Below are 16972 nucleotides of genomic sequence, written 5' to 3'. Positions count from 1 at the left end.
GCTTCTCACACACCTCTCCCTCAGAGGCAATATGCTCCACCGTGCGACGCCTTATTTCAGCGAAGGTCTTGGGGCGATTGCGAATGATGGATTCGCAAAAGGGGCTAGGACATGCGCCCTTCCTGAACGCGTATACGATCATAGGTTCTTCGGTAGTGCCAACCTTCACTACTTGAGCCCCAAAACAGTTGATGTACTCCTTCAAGGTCTCACCTTGATACTGTTTTACATCAAACAGGTCATACAAAACGGGCGGCGGGGCCCTATTCGCTAAGTATTGCTCCCTAAATAGCCGCGACAGCTGCGGGAAGGAGGTGATATGGCCGTCTGGAAGGCTGATGAACCAATCCATGGCCATTCCCGTCAAGGTGCTCATAAAGAGCTTGCACCTCACGACATCAGAGCCGCCTACTAGCACCATCTGCGTGTGGAACGCGGTGAGATGTGCTTCAGGATCCTCTATCCCGGTGAAGATCACCTTGGGCCCTGCGAACGTGTTGGGGATCATTGCTTCCAGAATCTCCTGCGAGAATGATGTGGAAAATTCCCTTGGTGGGGTGAGACATTCGGGGTCTCATCTAGGTCACGTTGGCCTTGGTTATTGCCCAATCCACGACGCAACTCTTCATTGATACGATGGAGCTCTTCGTTTCTTACGTGGGAAGCCGCGAGATCCGCCTGCATACGTTCTTGCTCCGCCCTTGATTCTGCCATTTCCTCCTGCAGTCCTTGCATCATGTCCATGACCTGCTGCATGGACATTTCCTCACTCGTTGTGCGCGTGGAACCTTGTCTCGTGGCCCTCATTCTGCAACGTTTTCTTTTGGATTTCTCCTGTCGTTATGGTGGCTCTGATAAACTCTATGGAACCGTCGAATTGAAACCTGTGATGGGACTGATGTTTTAAATCGGCCCCACGGTGGGCGCCATTGTTCCAACCTCAAGCCGTTGGGCAACATCGCTAGGGTCAATCACCGCATCCGAGGTATTGTCCGCTTTGGAGGTCGGTGCTCCGTCACGGTTTTGTCCTTAAAAGGCGCCTCGAAGGGTGAAGGGAGGAGGGAGTATATAAACTGCCCTTGGCCTCGATTTCTGAGCGATGTGGGACTGTATTGGCATACGGGAATAAGCCCCCCAGTCGAGGTCTAAGGGGAGTGGATCCCCCTAGTTGAGGGGCGAAGGAGCCTCTTCGGCCGCATTGACCCTAGCGATGTTGCCCAACGGCTTGAGGTTGGAACATTGGCGCCCACCGTGGGGCCCGAAAAGGCTCCTTAGCCCTTTAGCTAGGGGGATCCACTCCCCTTAGACCTCGACTGGGGGGCTTGTTTCTATATGCTAATATAGTCCCACATCGCTTAGGAGTCAAGGCCAAGGGCAGTTTATATACTCCCTCCTCCCTTAACCCACCGAGGCGCCTTTTAAGGACAAAACTGTGACGGAGCACCGACCTCCAAAGCGGACAATACCTCGGATGCGGTGATTGACCCTAGCGATGTTGTCCAACGACTTGAGGTCGGAACAGGCGCCCTAGCGGCCATTTGCACTCCGACGCTCAAGTCAGTAGGCAGAAAACACTATGCACCTCCGTACCGGAACACCGCAACTGTGGTGCTCTGAAGGCGCGTAATTGTATTCTAACAAACTTCTCTCTCGTTCTCATGTCACTCGTGCGTACAGTGCGTAAGCTAGCGAATGATTCGAGTGTGTGTAAGAATGTGAAAAACGTACCTTTCTAAGCTTTCAGGAAAGCTTATATACCTTGGATTTCAGTGCTACTGCCACATGTCACTTATGACTTAAGTGCAACTCCACGTGGAAGGCCTTACAACGCTGTAACCCAACTTAGGGAAATTCAGCGTGTAAGTCTTCCCTCCTCGAAGTGCATCTGGTGTAGGGGGTGACTACCTGGGTGCCAACTCATGCGCCCCAGCCCTTAGTCACTCGCCCTGGGAGTATCTCAGCCTTCCTCTCGTACCATGCACGTAGATTATCCCTGGGACGAGGCCCTCTCCCGAGTCGTGTCTGTCCTAGGGGTTCTCCAAAGGTGGCGTGGGTACTTCGCGAGTCAGGTCACTCCCTACTGGTACTGGAAATATGTTAGAATATACGGCCTTAAACGAGAGGGGGGGTGAATTGTTTAAGAAAGATTTTAGTAAACTTTTAAGCTTAGAATGAAAATTCTTTTAGAAAACATTGATTAAGGATTCAGTTTTTCAAAACAAAAAGCAAAAGCACAAAGCTGGAAAAACAATCGGTTGTTTTAACGAAACAATCGGTTGTTTATACTAGTTTTTAAATGACAAAACTGAATTTAAAGAGATAGGGATAGAGAAATTGTACACAGTTGTTTATACTGGTTCACTCCAAATCCAGAGCTACATCCAGTCTTCTCAGAAACCCTAAGGATATCCACTAAGCAACCACACCTTGATCACTTACACAACAACCAAGAGAATGACCTTGAACACCTCAAGAAACACACTCTCCTTGGCCAACACTAAGATTGTTGATCTTGAACACCTTAAGAACACACAGCCAATCTCAGGAAACACAGAAACGAAATTGTTCAACAGAGTACAAAGATTACACTTGTTACAGATGAATATCTGAAATCAATACAAGTAGAATCCTATTCCAGCACCTTGATCAATCACAAACTCTTAGCAATCTCAACTATTTGAAAAACTCTTTAGAAAAACTTTGTCAAAAGATTCTTAATTCTCAAATCTGTTTTTCTTAATATATTCAAAGATGTAGTTTGTTATCAAATCTTGATCCTGCCGGCAACTCGAACGTGGAGGAATCGCTTTGTAGCACTCTCTGTCCCGTCTACGCGACTGGCGTTCTCTGCAAAATCACCCTCAGAACCTTCTCTTGAATCTCCAAACGTGACCTGCAAAACACACAGACGGCGCCTCTAGCGGCCGTTCGCACTCCGACGATCAAGTTAGACCACAGAACCACCAAATGAGAAAACTAGCAGTGTGTGTGAAAAACTCTTGCTCTCTATTTTTTGTATCCCCCTCAATCTCTTCCTGATTCTATTTTATGTCTCTCCCTGTATCTGGGCCTAACAGAATTCTGTTATGCTTTTCTGGCATGTGTCAGAACCCTGTTACGTTTTTCAGAGACAATGTACCTCCAGAATCAGTAAAGCGTGGGTGTCTGTGCGTGTCCGCGCGTCTCTGCGCTTGGCTGCGCTTGTCTGTACCTTTAGCGGTACGGAGTGCACCTTTATCTGGACCGCACCCCTCTCAGATGATGACACGTGGAGGCATGCGACTCACATCTAACCACACACGTGTCACTTACTAGAAGGGCTCTAGCGCTTCTCTTCGTGTGCTAAGTTATTCCCTTGCGGAGTAACTTAGCACATTTCTTTCATCTGGGCAAATCGCATACTCTCAGGAGAACGCCAGGTGTGGCCGGTCTAGGCACACTCACCAAGCGTTGCTCTTTGTGTAGACAACTTACCCTTCACGCACGTAATGGGTTGAGGGAGTCACCAATCACTGATCGGTTTACTAGTTCCCTCAGGCCACTCTCGTGCGCGATTCCCTGAGATGTGCTCATGTGAGGTCCATGTGTAACGCTCTCGCTGGGAACCTCAGTCCCAGTTTAACTGCGTGTAACACGAGACCCCGATGATAATGCACCCGATGACTGATCAGTGCTCTATTTGCTTCTCGCGTTCTGCCCTCAGGCGTTAGTCTGGGAACTGGTCTGTTGATGGCCACTTGGCTACTGACCACCGATCACCCTTCTGGGTGATCTGTCCCCTGACCTCTCTGCCGCCTGATCTGTCGGTGGTCACTTGATTACTGACCCCCGATCATCGCTCTTGGCGATCGCCTCCCTGATCTCTCTGTCACCTGGTCCACGTGTCACCCTGTGAGTGGTCCACGTGGTTCTCTGCTGCTGACGTCATCGACTACCGATGACCGATCGGATCACAAGCCCCCCAGTCTCGAGCTGTGAACTCGTTCTCGTGGAAGAGACTAAGTGGTCGTGCCCTCAGTCCACGTGGCAAGTGGGACCGCATCACGTGCCACCTCACGTGCTGCTTCTTTAACGTTTGGACTTCCTTCCTTAATCTTGCGACACGTGGCCCCATCGACGGCCAGCGTGGTGTGCCGCTAGCGCTTCTCTTATTCAAGTTGGCGCGCGCCTTCACTGTTCCTTCATCTTCTTCAATCGACTCTTAGACTTCCTGCGAACTCTTTCTCTGCGCACCCATCTTTCTTCAAGTTTTCTGCTTCCAAACCTCTTGCGATCATCCAAAGGTATGGTTTTTCTTCTTCCTGGGTCTATTTAGGTCATATTTACCGATTGCATTTATCTTTCTTGTTATCATGCATTCATCTTCTCTATTTTCCCTCTCTCGACTCGCGCTAGGGTTTTTTTTTTTTCGCGTTCTTGCTCTAATTTCTGCTTCTCCTCCTTCCTCTTTTCACCTAGGCATCTCTTTCTCCTTCCCCTTCTCTGTTTTCACCGAACCATTCATCATTCCCTCTTCTTCCATTCGTTCTGACTTTTCGTTTTTCCTCCATTTGCAGCTATCTCGCGATGGCTCGCTTGAAACAAACCGCACGCATTATTGCCTCATCTTCTGGTGCACAGCCTTCCGCAAGTGCGCCAGCTCCACCACCGCCTGTCGCCACCTCCTACCATGACAACGCCAGAGTCTACGACTGGGCCCCCCTGGCGTTGCTGGCCGAAACATCCACCCTGCTACCACAGGGTCATCTCACCTCCCTTCTGAGCCATGACCCGGATGAACCTTCGTGAGCCATAGACAGGGAAAACGATTTCAACATCCAAGTCCGCATTCCTCCTCGAGGGATGCCCATCTGCGCGGACGATAGGGCCACCAATGGGGTGCCTTTCGTCTTCATCTACTCCGCCATCTTCAAAAGGTTGAAGCTATGCCTGCCATTCACCTTTTTCGAGAAGGAGCTGATGATGGAGTTGAACGTCGCGCCCTGCCAACTCCATCCAAATGCCTGGGCTTTCATCCGGGCATTCCAGATTCTCTGTAACTACTTCGGGCACAACGCCTCCGTGGATGTGTTCCTCTATTTCTTCGAGGCGAAGAATCCTGGGGACAGGTCCTGGGTTAGCCTGAACGGGGTTGCTGGACGGGTGCTCCTGGGCCTATACCAGCAATCCTTCAAAGACTGGAAAGGCAGGTTCTATATGATATCTGCCACCCCACAAAGTCCAAACCTGCTCGAGGGGTACCCCCTCTACTAGGTTCCTGGGGTTGAATTCAAGAAACCCAGGGACCTTGAAGTCATGGCCCCCTACGAGCGCGAGCTATGTGGGCTGTTCCTGGGGCCAAGTACAACACTGCTCGCCTCATCAAAGATGAGTTTGATGTGGTGGCTCTGGAAAAATACATAGGTAGCTCTTTTTCTTCCACCTCTTAGGATACCTGCACCTTCTCACGCATGCTTGTATATGTTTTGACTTACTTGCGTAACTTGGCCATCTAACTCTTCCTTTTCTCATCTATGTAGATTCAATGTCAGGGAAAGACAAGAGGCAAGCTTTGCTGGAGCTTGCCAAGCTTCGGGGGACCAAGGGAACTAGCTCCTCTTCTTCTACCACCGAGCCCATTGCAGCCTCCCCTCTCTCGGTCGCGCCAGCTGAAGGCCCCGAGCAAGGAAGGAAGAGAAAAAGACTGGTGAAGGCTTCTACTTCACTTGCTGCTGCTGCTGCTGCCTCAACCGAAGAGGAAAGCTCTGGCTCTCCTCTTATACACCGCCAGAGGAAATTGCCAGCGGTTGAGGGGGCCTCATCTCTCCAGCCTGGGGAGATCGAGGTGGTGGAGGTAGAGGAAGGTTCACCCCCTCCTCCCTCTACTCAACCTGCCCCAGAGCCCACATGCCTTCCCTCTCCCTGCCAACAGCCGCCTCCAACTTCTCAACCGTCATCTCCCCCCAGCAGGCCAATCTCTTGGTCCATCTGCTCCTCCTGCTGGGGGCGCTTCCGCTCATCCGGGAGGTCTACCGCCACCACTGCCAACCTCCACTGCAACTGCTGAATGTGGTGGATCAAGCTCGCGACCAAGCGCCTCTGGAGCTAGCCACGAGAACTTTAGCAGAGTCATCACCTTGGTTCGACAGCTCATCAGCAACCAAGAGCTCGTCGAATGGAACGGTGATGAGGTTGACATGCACCTGGCCAGGCAGATGGTGCTCTCTTTGGAATTTTCCACCCAGCACCGCAAGCAAATAGCCCTGGAGAAGAGGGTAAGGGAGCTTGAGCACGACAAAGAGTCACTGCGAAGTGACTTCGAAGCTGCCCAAGGGTCCGTAGAGCTGATGCGGGGCATGGTGGAAAAGGCTAGGAGGGAGTACCTAGTGCAGGTCCAAGAGACCATCAAGACGGAGATCTTGATGGGGCAAACTGTTAGCTCACTGGACTGCGAGGTGGTGCAGCTACGGGCCGAGACCTCCTCCCTACGCCAACTGAACTCTCAACTAGTGGAGGAGCTCGAGTCCACCAAGGACGCGGCCGCTGCTGGAGAGAAGAGGCTTGAGGAGGTGGTGGGCAAACTGTCTGAAGCCAAGGGCCAACTGGAAGAAGCTGCCTCCTCCCTTGCTGCCCTTACCACTGAGAGAAATGCTGCGGAGGCCTCGAAGCAAAAACTGGAGGCGGAGAAAGCTGATCTGATGAACGTGGGTGCTGATGCCCTTACTGACGGATTCGAGCTGGCACTCGAGCAAATCCGATGCGTTCTCCCAGACTTGGACCTCTCGCAATTCAGCATTTATCACGAAGTGGTAGATGGAAAGCTCACCCCTCCTCCCCCTTGATCTCTTCTCTTTTTTGTAAATTTTTACTTCTGCACAACTTTTTTTTTTTTTTTTTTTTTTAGTACTCAAAATTTGTATAAGACTTGGTTGTGAATACATACTCTCAATTTGTATAACCTTCTTCTCTTGTATTTTTCTTGAGCTTCACCTTTCTTCATGCGCACGACTAACTTTTAGCTAGCTTAGGTTTAACGCGATCTTAAGCTTTGTCTTTCCCTTCGCACACGACTAAGTGTTAACCAGCTTAGGCCTAGCGCGATCTGCCTCCTTTGATTTTGGCCTCTACTTGATCACAACTAGCTACTCCCTTAGCTTTGTGTTTAACAGTTCTTGTGCGCTGCTTTGCACCACCAACCAATCACTGACGACTCATCAGTGGTCGTTCTTCGATCTTCACTTAGCTTCTCTGTCGCTCTAGCGCTAAGTGCATAGAGAACTTTGGCATCGATCGCTCGAGGTGATGCCTCGTTTTGGGGAAAGAAAAGTGTTTCTCGCTAACCCCTCTTACTTTCCCCAAGGTCATCACCCTTCGGCGGATTGAGTCGTTCATTCCCTGCCTCACTCTTGGGGTGAGAAGGGTTTCGGACTAAGAGCCTTACTGGGCCAATATTGGTGTATGCCAAGTGGGTAAGGACATTTGTCGAGATCTTTCCCTTCCCTCTCTTGGTCTTACTAGCACCTCTGGCTTTTCAAACCCTTAGCTGTCTGCGCTCACACCTAGGGTGAGGAAGACTTAGATCAGTGCCAGTACTCGCGCCTAGGGCGAGTAAGGCCTAACCGATCACCTGCACTTGCGCCTGGGGCAAGGAGGATTTTAACTTTAGTACTTGCGCACACTTGATATGCTGGAAATTTTTTCTTTAATTGGGTGGCCTCGTTAAAAACCCTCCTTAGGGAAAAGAGTGCCCCCTTGTCTGTTCAACTGTTCCCACTATATACAAAGCATGTATCTTTAGCGCGAGAACGCAACTACTTTACAACTTAACTGAAGTAAAATTTCAAGTGGGTGGCGTTCCACGTTCTGGGGATTGCTCCTCCCTCCAGAGTTTCTAGTCGATAAGCTCCGTTCTCCAACGTCTCAATCACTCTGTACGGGCCTGTCCACTTTGGAGACAACTTGTTCTCCATCTCATTCTGATGCGCCTTTCTCATCACCAGGTCACCTTCCTGGAAGCGCCTGAGTCTCACCTTAGAGTTGTGCCTCCGTTCTACTCTTCTTTTTACGGCTTCAACACTGACTCTGGCTTCTTCTCGCACCTCGTCCAATAGGTCGAGATTCACCTTTCGCTCTACATAGGATCCTTCAGCAATGAAATTCAAAAATCTGGGGGAGCTCTCCTGTATCTCCGCGGGGATCATGGCGTCTGTCCCGTAGACAAGGCTGAAGGGTGTCTCATGGGTGCTGGACTGTGGGGTGGTATGATAAGACCATACAATTCTGGGGACCTCCTCTGCCCAGCCTCCTTTAGCCTTGTCTAGTCTTCGCTTCAGCCCCCTGAGCAGTACTCGATTGGCCGACTCCACCTGCCCATTGGTTTGTGGGTGTTCCACTGAAGCGAAAACCTGCTGTATCTTTAACTCTTCGCACATCTTCCTCAGCTGATGACTCGTGAACTGGGTGCCATTGTCGGAGACCAACCTCTTGGGTACTCCGAAGCGGCAGACGATGTTCTTCCAGACGAAGTGCTCGACTTTCTGTGCGGTGATGTGTGCGACTGGTTCTGCCTCCACCCACTTGGTGAAGTACTCGATGGCCACAATGAGAAACTTCATCTGCCTTATCGCCAGGGGAAAAGGTCCTAGGATGTCGATCCCCCATGTGTGGAATGGCCACGGGCTATGGATGGACCTCAACTCCTCAGGAGGTGCCTTGTGCCAGTCTGCGTGCAGTTGACACTGTTTGCAGCGCTGAGCAAACCTTACGCAGTCTTCCTTCAGCTTTGGCCAGTAGTACCCCGCGCGGAGTATCCTACTTGCCAAAGTGCGACCACCTACGTGGCTTCTGCACACCCCCTCGTGCAGCTCAGACATGAGTCTGGTGCATTGCTCACCGTGCACACAGATCTGCACAGGGTGAGAAAATCCAAATCTAAAGAGGTTTCCATCTATTAGAGTAAACTTACTTGAACTCCTCTTTATCCTTTTTGCCTCTGCCACGTCGAGTGGGAGTACACCATCTTCTAAGTATAACTGGTATGGCTTTATCCAGGTGTCGGGTTCCTTCACCGCGCGGACCTCCATCGACTCATCGATCTTCGACGGTCGCGCTCTCACCCTCGGTGCTTTCAACGTTTCTTGAGTCAACGACCGATGACCGATCGTCAGACGCTCCATTGATTTGCACACATGGAGTACCTGGTTGTCCGACACGAACGCTCGCGGTACCTTCAAGGTCTCCTGAATGACGGTCCTCTGCTTCCCCCCTTTGCCTGAGCTGGCCAGCTTGGCAAGCAGGTCTGCTCTGGCATTTTGCTCTCTTGGCTCGTGTACCAACTCAAACTCAGTGAAGGACGTCTTCAGGAGCTGTACATACTCCAGGTAGGCTGCCATCTGGGGATCCTTTGCCTGGAACTCCCCTGTAACCTGCCCCGTGACCAGCAAAGAGTCGCTTTTGGCCAGCAGGCTTCTTGCTCCCATTTCTCTTGCTAGCAACATTCCTGCGATCAGGGCCTCGTACTCCGCCTGATTGTTGCTGGCCTTAAAGGCAAAGCGGAGGGACTGCTCGATCAGTACCCCGTTTGGGCCTTCCAAAATGACTCCAGCGCCACTCCCCTGCTGATTAGAGGAACCATCCACCGATAACACCCATCGGAAACCTAAACCTTCTGCAGGTGTCGCGATCGGCGACAGCTCGACTACAAAGTCCGCGAACACCTGCCCCTTGATCGGTCCTCGAGGCTCGTACTGAATGTCAAACTCTGACAATTCCACCGCCCACTTGATCATCCTGCCTGCTACATCAGGTTTCTTCAGCACGTTTTGGAAAGGCAGATCTGTCATCACCACCACTGTGAAGCTGTGGAAGTAATGCCTGAGTCTTCTGGCTGAAAATACCACCGCCAGGGCAGCCTTCTCGAGGGCCTGGTACCTCGTTTCAGGGCCTTGCAGCACCTTACTCACGAAGTACACAGGCCTCTGGGCCTGATCTTGCTCTTGCACCAGGACTGAGCTGACTGCTCTCTCCGTCACAGCGAAGTATAGACGAAGAGGGATGCCTACCTGGGGTTTTCGCAAGACTGGGGGGCTTGCCAGATACTCCTTCAGTTTGATGAAGGCCTCCTCGCACTCCTGTGTCCAAAGGAATCTGCTGTTGCGTTTAAGACACTGGAAGTACGGATGACCTTTCTCCCCTCCAGCGGACATAAACCGGGATAAGGCTGCCAAGCGGCCGGTGAGCTGCTGCACCTCCTTCACCGTCGTCGGGCTCCTCATTGCCACGATTGCTGTGCACTTCTCTAGGTTAGCTTCGATTCCCCGCTCTGTTAAGAGGAAACCCAAGAACTTCCCAGCCTCCACGCCAAAAATACACTTCTCAGGGTTGAGCTTCAGTCTGTACTTGGCGATGGTGGTGAATAGTTCTTCCAGATCAGCTGCATGATGCTTCTTCTCTTGGGACGTAACCACCATGTCATCTACATATGCATGTACGTTCCTTCCCAGCATGGGCGAAAGCACCCTATCCATGAGTCGCTGGTAGGTAGCCCCCGCGTTCTTTAATCCGAATGGCATGACCCTATAGCAATAGCAAGACCGTTCCGTCATGAATGCGGTCTTGCACTCATCCATGGGGTGCATCCTGATCTGGTTATACCCTGAGAAAGCGTCCAAGAAGCTGAGTAACTTCCCCCCTGATGCGCTATCAACTAGGGCGTCTATACTGGGTAAGGGGTAAGAATCTTTGGGGCACGCCTTGTTGAGGTCAGTGAAATCCACGCACATTCTCCACTTCCGCTTGCCTTCAGAACCAGCACCACATTCGCTAGCCACTCGGGGTACTAGATCTCTCTGATGTGCCTTGCTGCAAGGAGCTTCTGTGCTTCGTCGTGGATCACCTTCCTCTTCTCCTCGTTGAATTTCCTTCGCCTTTGTCGCACAGGTCGAACCTTAGGATCCATCGATAGACGATGGCAAAGGAAATCGGGGATCCCGACGCGCGATCACCCTGCGCCTCGCGCAGGTAATCTGCTAGGAACCCCGACTTCACCAACTCTGCCAGTTGGTGTCCCAGCGCCAAACAGGAGTGGAGTGTGTGGCCAAAGGCCTGGTGAAACTCACACCATTCATTTTTCTTCCTTCCCAGTACCTTATCTGTCTTCTCCGGTACTTGTAATCTTGCTGCCATAGCAGGGAGCGCGATGAGATCCGCCAATCCCACCATGAAATTGTATCTTGGGGGTGCGTTATTCTCTCTTGCACGCCCCCTGCTCTGATCCTTGCCTGGTGGATAGGGACGAGGTTTTCCCCGCACCTTCTTCCCCTCCTTGGCCTCATGCACCCTTGCTTGCTGCTGCGGCTTCCCTTGCCCTCCACGCGGTCTTGGTGGTGCAGCACTTCCTCTTTTCTCAGAAACCTTTGTTTCTGCCACTATGTGCGCCATCGCGCGTCGTCGGATCTCTGCAAAGGTGCTGGGATGGCTCCTGATGAGGGACTCACTGAAGGGACCAGGCAACACTCCCTTCTTAAACGCGTGCACCAGCATATCCTCATCCTTGCTGGGTAGTCTAACCACTTGTGCTCCAAAGCGGTTGAGATAGTCCTTCAGCGACTCGCCTTGGTACTGTCGTACATCGAACAAATCATATGACACCACTGCGGGTGCTTTGTTGACGATGTACTGCTCAATGAAAAGCTTTGAAAACTGAGGGAAAGACGTGATATGTCCTTCTGGTAAGCTCACAAACCACTCCATGGCGATTCCACTTAGCGTGCTGATGAACATTTTGCAGTACACAGCGTCTGAGCCCCCAGACAACATCATCTGGGTGTGGAACGCCGTCAGATGCGCCTCCGGGTCTTCTACCCCCGTGAACGACGCCTTTACCCCCACCAGGTTGGGAGGCACCATTGTTCCGATGACTTTAGGGGAGAATGGCATGGGGAACGCTCTTGGAGGCGACGGTTGCCTCGACACCCTTTCGTCAACCGCGTGTTCCCTCTGTGCCTGCAATGTCCTCCTCAACTTTTCACTGACGCGATTCAGCTCGTCGTTCCGACTCTGCGACGCAGCCAACTCCGTCTGCATCCTCTCTTGTTCAACTCTCGACGCTGCGGCGTTATCCTGCAGCGTGCACACCATCTCCAGGACCTGCGCCATCGTCACAGCTCCTTCGTCAGCAGATGGCGCAGGTGATGGTTGTCTGTTTCTTGGCATCTTTCCCTAGCAAAGAACTTGGTAAAACTCTGGTAAGCTTCAAAAACTGTGGTGTATATGGGACCACGATTCACTCAAGCCCCACGGTGGGCGCCAAATGATCCTGCCGGCAACTCGAACGTGGAGGAATCGCTTTGTAGCACTCTCTGTCCCGTCTACGCGACTGGCGTTCTCTGCAAAATCACCCTCAGAACCTTCTCTTGAATCTCCCAACGTGACCTGCAAAACACACAGACGGCGCCTCTAGCGGTCGTTCGCACTCCAACGATCAAGTTAGACCACAAAACCACCAAATGAGAAAACTAGCAGTGTGTGTGAAAAACTCTTGCTCTCTATTTTTCGTATCCCCCTCAATCTCTTCCTGATTCTATTTTATGTCTCTCCCTGTATCTGGGCCTAACAGAATTCTGTTATGCTTTTCTGGCATGTGTCAGAACCCTGTTACGCCTTTCAGAGACAATGTACCTCCAGAATCAGTAGAGCGTGGGTGTCTGTGCGTGTCCACGCGTCTCTGCGCTTGGCTGCGCTTGTCTGTACCTTTAGCGGTACGGAGTGCACCTTTATCTGGACCGCACCCCTCTCAGATGATGACACGTGGAGGCATGCGACTCACATCTAACCACACACGTGTCACTTACTAGAAGGGCTCTAGCGCTTCTCTTCGTGTGCTAAGTTATTCCCTTGCGGAGTAACTTAGCACATTTCTTTCATCTGGGCAAATCGCATACTCTCAGGAGAACGCCAGGTGTGGCCGGTCTAGGCACACTCACCAAGCGTTGCTCTCTGTGTAGACAGCTTACCCTTCACGCACGTAATGGGTTGAGGGAGTCACCAATCACTGATCGGTTTACTAGCTCCCTCAGGCCACTCTCGTGCGCGATTCCCTGAGATGTGCTCATGCGAGGTCAATGTGTAACGCTCTCGCTGGGAACCTCAGTCCCAGTTTAACTGCGTGTAACACGAGACCCCGATGACAATGCACCCGATGACAATGCACCCGATGACTGATCAGTGCCTATTTGCTTCTTGCGTTCTGCCCTTAGGCGTTAGTCTGGGAACTGGTCTGTTGATGGCCACTTGGCTACTGACCACCGATCACCGTTCTGGGTGTTCTGTCCCCTGACCTCTCTGCCGCCTGATCTGTCGGTGGTCACTTGATTACTGACCCCCGATCACCGCTCTTGGCGATCTCCTCCCTGATCTCTCTGTCACCTGGTCCACGTGGTTTTCTGCTGCTGACGTCATCGACTACCGATGACCGATCGGATCAAATCTTAACAAACTCTTAAATTGCATTAAAAGATTGGTCAAAGCATTTAATGACTGGAGCGTATACAGTTAAAGCATTTAAAGCTCAGTCAAACACAAAACAATTTTTCTGTTATGATTCCAAAACAAACAATCGGTTGTTTCCTCGAATCAATCGGTTGTTTTGGTACTTAACAGTTTCATCCTTTCAAAAACAATTTTCAATCTTTCTCAAAACACCTAAGTATAAACAATCGGTTGTTTCGACAAAACAATCGGTTGTTTCAACTTAGTTTGAAAAACATTTTACTTTCATAAAGATTGAGATGCTAATTGCTTGAGATTTAATCAAAGGGTGGATTACAACATATAAACTACCCTAGAACAAAGCTTAAACCAGCACAACAACATCAAGCAAAGCAGAGGCTTCAACATCCTTCAAAGGATTTGGATTCTTCAAAACATTGAACACCACTTGGTTCAACAAAATATGGCCTTGAAGCCACCTTTCTCTTTTCTTTATTACTGTTCTGAGGTACCGGGGCCCGAGGCCTCCACGCTCGTACCGTGGCCTCTTACCATGCCGCCCCCTCCACAGTCTTCCCTACCCGTGGGTATCGGGGGGTGGCACCATCTGGGCCAAAGCACGCTCTTAGAACAACGAGTCACACATTTAAGGTGGGAGGCGCTTAAACCTGTCGACGCCCAAGGCGGTCGACGCTTACTTTCCTCCTTGGAGCCCCTTGGTGAGTCCCATCGTATGTTTGACTTTGGTCAACGCTCGAGGACGGGTCGGTACACAAGCCCCCCAGTCTTGAGCTGATAACTGTTTTCAGCGAAAAGACTAAGGCCTGTGACGTGGCATTCTGTTGATGGGACGTTCCTGTGCCTGTGACGTGACAACTTAAGTGACGCATTAATCTCTCGACACGTGGCTCAATCGCACGGCCACCACTTAGCGCCTTTTCCGCTCCTCAGGTTTACGTTATACCTTTCAAAAACGCGCGCTCCAGCTACTGTTCTATCGCTTTGCATTCCCATTCTTTCACTGTTCATCTCCTTCTCGAAGCTTTCTCCGCATTTTCTCTTCACACCCAAAGTTTCCCTTCTTCCGATCACTCAAAGGTATGGTTTTTCCTCCTTGATAGCCCTTTCTCTTGAACTTTTGTACTGATATAACTGCCTGGCCTATTTATATATTGCATTCGCGCTCTTCCTTCTCATTCCTTCGTTCCCCTTTTTTCTAAGCTTCTCACGTGGGTAGGGTTTTTTCTGGGGTTTCTTCCCCTTTTGCGCCATAACCCTTGTTTGCTGAACCTTTGCTATTCTTCATTCTTCATCTTTCTTTGCTTGTGCAATGGCTCGTACCAAAACCACCGCCAACCTTCCACCTCCCAGCGTCAACTACAAAGCCTAGTACCCTTGGGCCTCTGACGAGTTGCTCGCTGAGTGCTCAACTCTAACCTCCCAAAAGGATTGGAGGGATCATGTAGGTGACCCAAGAGTTTACAAACACGACGCCTTCACCAAAAGGCATGATGCCTACATCTCTGTGCGCCCTTGCGTACCCGGGGAGCCCGTTTGTGTGGACGATCGGTCGAACAACGGGGTGGCCTTCTTCTTTTTCTACCAAACAGTGTTCAAACGCATAGGACTGCGTTTGCCTTTTTCTGGGTTCGAGAGAGAACTCCTAACCGAAATCAACGTCGCCCCTGCCCAGCTACACCCAAATAGCTGGGCCTTTGTCAGGGCATTTGGGATCCTTTGCGGATACTTCGGCCAACCCCCCTCTGTGGACATCTTCCTCCATTTCTTCGAGGTCAAGAAGCAAGGGAAGAGCCTCTAGGTCAGCTTCAGCGGCATCGCCGGGAGGATCCTGCTATCTCTATTCGAACAATCCTACAAGGGATGGAGGGGCAAGTTCTTCAGGGTGTGCTGCACTGATCACGACCCCACAACACTGGATGGCTTCCCCTTGTATTGGGTAAAGGAAGTGAAGCTGACCAAACCCAAGACCCTGGACGAGCTGCCCTCAGCTGATCGTGGGGTGTGCCAGGTCTTGGCCAACATGGGGGTAATCTTTAACACAACACAGTTGATAGCTCGTGAGTACGACGCTGTAGCCCTAGCCCAGTACTTTGGTATGGGAATCAAACCCCCACTCGTGCTTCTTTGATCTCTAACTCTGCGTGTGCACATTTTTGTTGATTTTCATTCTGCTTATCTGCTTTCGGTTTCCATAACACATCTTGTGCTTTATGCTTAACTTGGCTTGTATATAACCTTTGCTTGTTTGCTTCTCTGGTGCAGACTCGGTGATGGATGCGAACAAACACATGAGGCTTGCCAAAGCCTTGAAGGCCTGTGGCAAGCCTACACCTGAAGGAGCTGGCGCCTCCAAACACCCAATGCCTGAAGGAGTTGGCGCCTCCAACCTCTCCTTTACCATCTGCCACCCACACTTCCAGCTCTCCACCCCCTATTGCAGTCGTGCCTCTTACCATGGTTGGAACCGCAACCGCACCAGCCCCCCTAGACAAAGGAAAAGGGGTGGTGGTGGTTCCCTCTGAGGATGACAAGGATACTGAGGACGGGCAGGTCTTCAAGAGGAGGAGGACCAACAAGGTCGTCACCTCTCATTCTTCCTCCAGCCACGGTGCCGAGTCCTTGAGGGAGCATCCCCCAAGTGCTACCTCACCGCCCCATCAACTAGCCTTGGGGGGTGGGGCTGAATTTGAGTCTACGCCTACCCCTGCGCCGGCCCCAGAGCTTCCCCAACCAGTCCAAGAGTTACTGAGGCGCTACCTGCGTCGGGCGACGCCAGGGGGCCCATCTGAAAAGGCCAAGAAGGAGAGCATGGCTTACTATCTTGGGGCATTCCTTGCTTGCGCCACCTCTTGGCGTGACCAGGCTAGAGCCAAAGCCAGCAAGCTCTCAACCCTTCAAACTCTTGAAAAAGAGTTGGCTACCCTGAAGGAACAACAACAGATCCAGGAGCGTCGCTGGGCCCGTCAAGAGGACGCCTAAAAGGACTCTCTGAAGGAGGCGCAGAAGGCGAAAGATGCCGTCAACAAACGACTCCACGAACCTGGGTAAACTTATGCTGAGCTACTGGCACAAACTGTGATCCTTCGTGTGGAGATTGCGGAGCTTAAAGACGCCGTCGAAACCTCCAAGACCAAACAGAAGAAACTCGAGGACCAATGCATTGATCGAGAGGTAAAACTGGGTGAGGTGGAGGCGGCGCTTAACGCTAAAACTGAAGCCTACGGCCTGCTGGAAGCTGATCTTGCGAAAGTACAGGCTGAGAGGGACGAGGCTTTGGCAGAGCTGGCCTCTCAAGCCGAGCGCTCCAAGAAAACAGAGCAAGAGCTGGTCGATGACGCTGCGAGCGCCTTCTCTGATGGGTTTGCAGAGGCTCTAGCCCAGGCGGTCTGCGCAAACCCAGGGATCAACGTCTCTTGCTGCGGCCCTCTCAACCACATTGTTGACGGCAAAGTTGTACCCTAGAGATTCCTGAGGATTAGCCTCC

This window comes from Phaseolus vulgaris, chromosome 4 (assembly GCF_051622355.1).
Source record: "Phaseolus vulgaris cultivar YP4 chromosome 4, ASM5162235v1, whole genome shotgun sequence".
Lineage (NCBI taxonomy): Eukaryota > Viridiplantae > Streptophyta > Magnoliopsida > Fabales > Fabaceae > Phaseolus > Phaseolus vulgaris.
Note: the sequence above shows the minus strand (reverse complement) of the source record.